Below are 7,148 nucleotides of genomic sequence, written 5' to 3' on the forward strand. Positions count from 1 at the left end.
GGAATAGTTTTACCTGCCCCCACGGTGGACGCCAAATGTTCTCGTCGGCTTGAGGTCGGTCAGAATCTAGATGAGCTCTTGGTGGTCTCCCTCCAAGCTCTAGTGAATTAACCTTCAGGGAACGAGGGGGCTCCTCCTACGATGACACTCCGACGCTCAAGTAAGTAAAAGTACAAAATACTGTGTATGTCGTGAAAATAGTGTAAAGATGTGAGTTGAGATACTCCCTGTGAGTGATCATCTATTTATAAGTCTTTATGGGCTTGGATCTTTGACACTGGTTTCTCTAGGTTTTATGTGGCATATGATAGTATCTTTTCATAAAATCTGAATATCATGTATATAAATCAGAGTATTTTGTAATATAATCGGAGCATTCATGTAATAGAATAAGGGATATTGAGTAAGTAAATTAGAGCATTCAAAGAGGTCAGGATATTGTGCATTAAAATCACGTTAATTGTGCATTAATAAGATTGATTCTCATAATATATTTATCTAAATTAATGTTATTACACTGACATAATTATGTGGGGATTTATAATAATAGTCCTAAAAATCACGGTAACCTTGGCCTTCGGCCACCTGGCAGGTCAGACTGATCGGTATATGACCGACCAAAACCCGGGACGCTAGAGTTTGTAATCAAGGTTTGATTACTTAGTGAATTCTCAGTGGTTGTTGAGGTCTGGATGTAGCTCTTGGTAAAGAGTGAACCAGTATAACCATTCCGTGTGAATCTCTATCCTTACACTCTTTAAACTGCTTTATTTTTTGTTTTTATAAATTGCTGGTATAAACAACCGGTTGTTTCGAAAAAATAACTGGTTGATTTTCTTGAATATACTAAAAATATTTTCTAATTGGTTGAACTAATTATTAATTGATTGATTCTTCATTGCCTTTCAATCTACCTTCAATACTTGCAAAAATATTTTATAAAAAATCCTCCCCCTCTTGTTTAAGGCCTATATTTCTAACAATTGGCATTAGGAGTTGAGTTCTTGAATGTCATTCAAGTTTTTTATCCTAAAACCTTTTTTTAATGGCTGAAAAACTACCTTTGGGGAGGGTGCTTCAATAAACAGGCCACCTTTGTTTTGTGGTCTCAATTATCAGTTTTGGAAGGTTATAATGAAAATCTTTGTGGAATCAATTGATAGAGGAATATAGGATTCTATTGTAAATGATCCATTTGTTCCTAAAGTTGAATTTTGTCCTTGGAACACAATTATTTGTATTGTTTGATTATGGGGCAACTCATTCTTTTATTTCTTTTGATTGTGCTATGAAACTTAATTATGTGAGTTGATTTTATATGTTTTCATTTATGATGACACTTTTACTTAAGATTGGGATTTTTAACAATTTATGGTCAGGACCTAAGGAAGATTCCCACTGGACACAAACTTAACCAAGTGGTTAAGTAAGTGTGAAGGTGCACTTCACGGAGGCAAAGATGAAAAACAAGATATGGTGTGAATGAGATGCAATTGCGGAATTGAAAATGGGCACAAGGTAACATCAATGGTGGTCATGGCCTCCCAAATGATGCACCATACTCATGATTATGAGTGAAACCCAAGAGCAACAAAAAAGAGAAACTAAGAGACAAACACATAAAATGGAATGGAGAAAATGGAAGGAAAATGGAATGAGAAAACTTATAATTGTGTAGGAATCAAAAACTGATCTTACAAAGATTCTAAACACCCTTATCTAAACCCAAACCTAAAAGCAGCACAGCTTCAGGTTCTATGAAGATTGGTACATCAAAGCTTCCCATCTTCTACAGAAATCACAAAGATATATCTTCCTTTTTGTTTTTTTTTAATAATTAAATAAGTCAATTTCTATATATATATATATATATATATATATATATATATATATATATATATATATATATATATATATATATATATATATATATATATATATATATATATATATATATATATACATGTTGGCAAGTTCTTTGTTTTTTAATTCAGTCATTTGCATTCTTGCATTTCATTTTTTTATCAAAAAAATAAAATTTCCATTTTCAATGAAGTTGGTCATTCAAGATAAAGAGGTGAACTATTATTATGAGTTTTTTTATAATGTTTTAAAGTTTTATGTACAATCTTTTTTATAGTATATTTTCAAGGTGATACAATTGATGTGTTTGTTGGGAGAACACTTATTTATAAATTTCAAAACGACATTCTTGAGGATAAGGTCTATTCATTGTGCATTTTGGCATTTCATTTTGTTATCTGCAGAGTGTATGTGAGAATGTCTCACTCGTATTATTTTCTCACACAAGGAAGCTCAAATGCACTCTTTTCTCCCAGGCAAGAGTACATATTTTATTTTTTTATCCAATCTATTTGTGATATGTGTTCATTTCTACTATCTGTATCCATGTGGTATTTAATATTATGAGCAAACTCTGATCTTTTGTTCATTATTTTCTCACAAGGAAGCAAAAAATCACTATTTTCTCACAAGTAAGTGTGCAAATTTCTTTTTTTATCCAATTCATCTATGACATATGTTCATTTTTGTTGCTGAATCCATTTGGTATTTAATACTGTGAGCAAACACTAATTTTTTATTTTTTATTTTCTCACACAAGCAAGCATAGATCCACTCTTTTTTCAGTTTCCAGAAAATGTTGTAGTTCTTAAATTTAAATTGAAATATTTCCTTCATATTGTTATTATGTATTTATTTTTTCTAAGCATTTTAGTAAAGCGAATCTATGAGCAAACACTTCACTTTTGTTCATTATTTTCTCACACAAGGAAGCACATGCATTCTTTTCTCACAGGAAAGTGTGCATATTTTCTTTTTTTTTTATCCAATCCATTTGTGATATATGTTTATTTTTGTTGTTGAATTCATGTGGTATTTAATAGTGTGAGCAAACTTTGATCTTTTGTTTTGCTCACACAACGAAGTAGAGATTCACTCTTTTCTCACATGTAAGTATGCAAATTTCTTTTTTTTATGCAATTTATCTGTGATATATATTCATTTTTGTCGTTGAATCCATTTGGTATTTAATACTGTGAGCGAACAATGATCTTTTGTTTATTATTTTCTCACACAAGCAAGCATAGATTTGCACTTTTCTCAGTTTCCAGAATATGTTGTAGTTCTTATTTTTAAATTGAAATATTTCCTTCATATTGTTACTATGTATTTGATTTTTCTGAGCATTTTAGTAAAACAAATTTGTTTTGATATTATTTTTGGCTTAAGCATCAAGCACGAGTTTATCTCACTCTCATGGTTTTCACTCTTCTATATCTTTTCCATATTTTATTCTTATGTTCTTTACCCACAACCCGTTTGTCATAGTGCTTCTTAGTTGGTACATGTTTCTTATAGTGATGATTTATAAAAATTATTAAAAGGTTTAATTCATCACTTTCTTTTGAACTATTTTGAAATTCTTTTAATCAAGTTCTTAATCCTTGAATCTTTGAACAAACATTGCACTTATGTTCATTATCAGTGTTATCAGTTTTCGGTTATGCAGGGCCATGGCGAAAGATAGTGGCGAATTTTTTGATCATCGCCACAACAAGACGGTGGCGATGTGGATTTTCCATGGCGGCCGCTTTTGGCATCTTAGGGTGCTAAATAAAAATGGAAATATCCAAAAAAGTGGAGAGAAAGATGGTGACAGCGACAACGATGCATGCTGTGATGATGACGAAGCATGAAGAACAAGGACCTACGTGTGGAGTTGCGCATGAAGAAGAAGGAGTTGCGACACATGAAGACTTAAACCTTATTTTTAAGAAACATAAGTTTAGGCCAAAGGCTCATTCTAACTTTTACCTAATAATACCCTAATTACAATTTAAATATTGAATGTGCTTTGTGGTGCGTCGCTGCATACTGTTCAACCTTATTTAAAAGATCACAACTCACTTAAAATTAGGCTTTTTAGGCCTATTTTTGCCCCATTTAAAATATTAAAATTATTTTCATTCACAACACAGTTTTTTATCTATGTCACTACACCTTCTCTGATTATTTCTCCCTATCACTACTGCCCACTACCGTTGACCATCGTCGTCACTATTCACATGATTTTTTTTAGTTGTTATTTTTTTTGTTTTTCTTTTTCACTTCCAATATAATTATTTTTAGAAAAAATATTCCTATTTTCCAGCATAATGACCAATCAACATGACCTATCAAGAACATCTCACAGAAGTGATCCAGGTCGTAAACATTGTCATCCATTGGATGAAACAATTTAAATACAACTGTTTGTAACTACTATAAAAAAAATTATGAAATGGGAACTACTACAACTGTTAAGCCACTTTGTCTGTTAATCCTGTATATGGTGCGACATGTGATAATATTGAAAGTGAAGATGAAGTTGAATTTCCACCGCTAGTAATGAGAAGGGGAGAAATAGTGGTGGGAAAAAAGGACCAATGGATGTGTTTTTAAGAAATCCAAATGCTGCAATAAAGAAGAGAAAGAGAGAACAACTAAGGCAATCTAGTATTAAAGAAGCATGTGACAAGAACTTAAAGGCATAAGTTCATCAATATATTGTTCGATTTTCGTATCAAGCGGGCTTGTCATTTAAACTTGTAAGATTGAAGATTTTTCAAGATATGATTGATGTTGTAGGCAGTATTATTAGTTTTTGGTTATGGCGGTGGCATGGCAAAAGGCAGTGATGTATTTTCTGACTATCGCCACAACAAGGCGGTCGCGATGCGAATTTCCATGGCAACCGCTTTTGGCATTTCCAGGTTCTAACAAAATGCGGAAAAATAAAAATAAAAAACGGAGAAAAGATGGTTGTACCGGCGACGCATGGTGTCACAATGGCGAAGCATGAAAAAGAAGGAGTTGCGTGCGGCGCTACTAATGAAGAAAAAGAAGTTGTGGCGCATGAAGACTTAAACCTAATTTTAAAGACCCATGAGTTTGGGCAAAAGACCCATTTCAACTTTTACCTAATAAAACCTTAATGAAAATATAAATATTGAATGTGTTGTGTGGTATGCGGTTGCATGTTGTTAAACCCTAATTAAAAATATCACAACTTAATTAAAATTAGACCTAAAAGGCCTATTTAAAATATTATAACTATTTACATCCACAACACATTTTTTTATCTATGCCACTACACATTCTCTAATTATTTCTCACTTCCAGCACTGCCCACTACCGCCAACCTTCGCCGCCAGTCGTCGTCGTCGCCACTGTTCGTGATTTTTTTTTCACGTGTTATTTTTTTTTCTTCTTTTTCAATTCCAATATTATTATTTTTAGAAAAATATTCCTATTTTCTAGCATAATGGCCAATGAACTGGACACTTCAAGAATATCCCACATAAGTGATCCAGGCTGGAAACTTTGTCATTCATTGAATGAAACAAATCTAAATACAACTTTTGTAACTAGTGTGGGAAAATTATGAAAGAGGGATTTAATGGGGCTAAAGAAAATTTGATGGCAAAGAATGGCAATGTTATTAGACTCCAAAAAATGTGAGAGAAGAGCTTTGAAAATTATTGTAAGAAAAAGCAGTCACTTCTTCCGTTAATCATGTATATGGTGCGATATATGTTAATATTGAAAGTGAAGATGAAGTTGAAATTTCTATCGCTAGTAATGATAGAGGAGAATTAGTGGTGGAAAAAAAAGGAACAATGTATTTGTTTTGTAGAAATCCAAATGTTGCAATAAAGAAGAGAAAGAAATAACAACTTAGGCAAACTAGTATTAAGGAAGAATGTGACAAGAAATTAAAGGCATCAGTTCATCAATATATTGCTCAATTTTGTTATTAAGCAGGCTTGTCATTCAATCTTGTAAGATTTAAGAGTTTTCAAGATATGATTGATGTTGTAGGTGCTTATGGACGTAATTTTCCAACTCCTACCTATCATGAGGTTAGAGTTCCACTCCTCAACAAGGAAGTTGAGTACACTAAAAAGTTGTTGAAAGATCATAAATTGCAATGGAGCAGACATGGTTGTTTTATCATGTGAGATGCATGGACAGATCGGAAGTAATGATGTTTGATTAACTTTTTGGTGAGCTCTCCTATAGGAGATTGGAGAAGAAAATGTGGTTCAAGTTATCACATATAATGGTAGTAATTATGTCTCTGCTGGTAAATTATTGGAAGCAAAAAGTCCTAATCTTTATTGGACTTCTTGAAGACATCGAAAAGATTCCTTTGATAAAGAAGATGATTCAAAGATGACTTAGTCTTGTTGGCTTCATCTATAGCGATTCTAGTTCCTTGTGTTTATTAAGATAATTTATAAATGAGGGAATTGGTAAGACATGAAGTTACAAGGTTTGCTACCTCATATTTATCATTACAAAGGTTGTATCAAGAGAAGGGAAATTTAAGAAAAATGTTCACTTCAGATGAATGGAGCAAGAACAAGTTGTATAAGGAAGCTAAGGGGAAAGAAGCTACAAAAATTGTTCTTATGCCTTCATTTTGGAATCATGTTGTATTTAATCTCAAAGGCATGACTCCTCTTGTTCATGTACTTCGTTTGGTTGATGGAGAGAGAAAAGAAGGTATGGGTTATATATATGAAGCAATAGAGAAAGCCAAAGAAACAATAATAAAGTCATTCAATAATCATGCAAGTAAGTACAAGGATGTATTTACAATCATTGATAATAGATGGACATGTCAATTTCATCGCCCCTTGCATGCGGCTGATCACTTTTTGAATCCAGAGTTCTATTATTCTAATCCGAAAATGGAATATGATTTGGAAGTTACAAATGGATTGTATGCTTGCATCAAGAAGTTTGTGCCAAGTAAATATATGCAATAAAAAAACTTAACTGATTTGCCTCTTTATAAGAGTGGAGGTGGATTGTTTGGTGATGACTTTGCCAAAGAATCAAGGAAGACCACAACCTAGGTGAGACAGTTAAACACTTTTTAAATTACGTTAACATATAAATTATATCATACATTGATACAAACCACAACAACCAACAGATGACTAAGGACACATCAAGCACTTCACAAAAAGGTCATTCATCTCAGTATACAAAGTCAGGTCCCACCAAACCTTGAGAAAGCATCAACAAAAGAAGAACCAAATACAAACCAGAATATCAGAAGTTCTTCCTTATTGTCT

General features: G+C 32.7%; 1 pseudogene; it reads left to right on the top strand.

Moving 5' to 3' along the window:
- The first annotated feature begins 5,750 nt into the window (after positions 1-5,750).
- LOC150027224 (uncharacterized) lies at positions 5,751-6,926 on the top strand (annotated as a pseudogene).
- Positions 6,927-7,148: the final 222 nt, after the last annotated feature.

This window comes from Phaseolus vulgaris, chromosome 6 (genome assembly GCF_051622355.1).
Source record: "Phaseolus vulgaris cultivar YP4 chromosome 6, ASM5162235v1, whole genome shotgun sequence".
Lineage (NCBI taxonomy): Eukaryota > Viridiplantae > Streptophyta > Magnoliopsida > Fabales > Fabaceae > Phaseolus > Phaseolus vulgaris.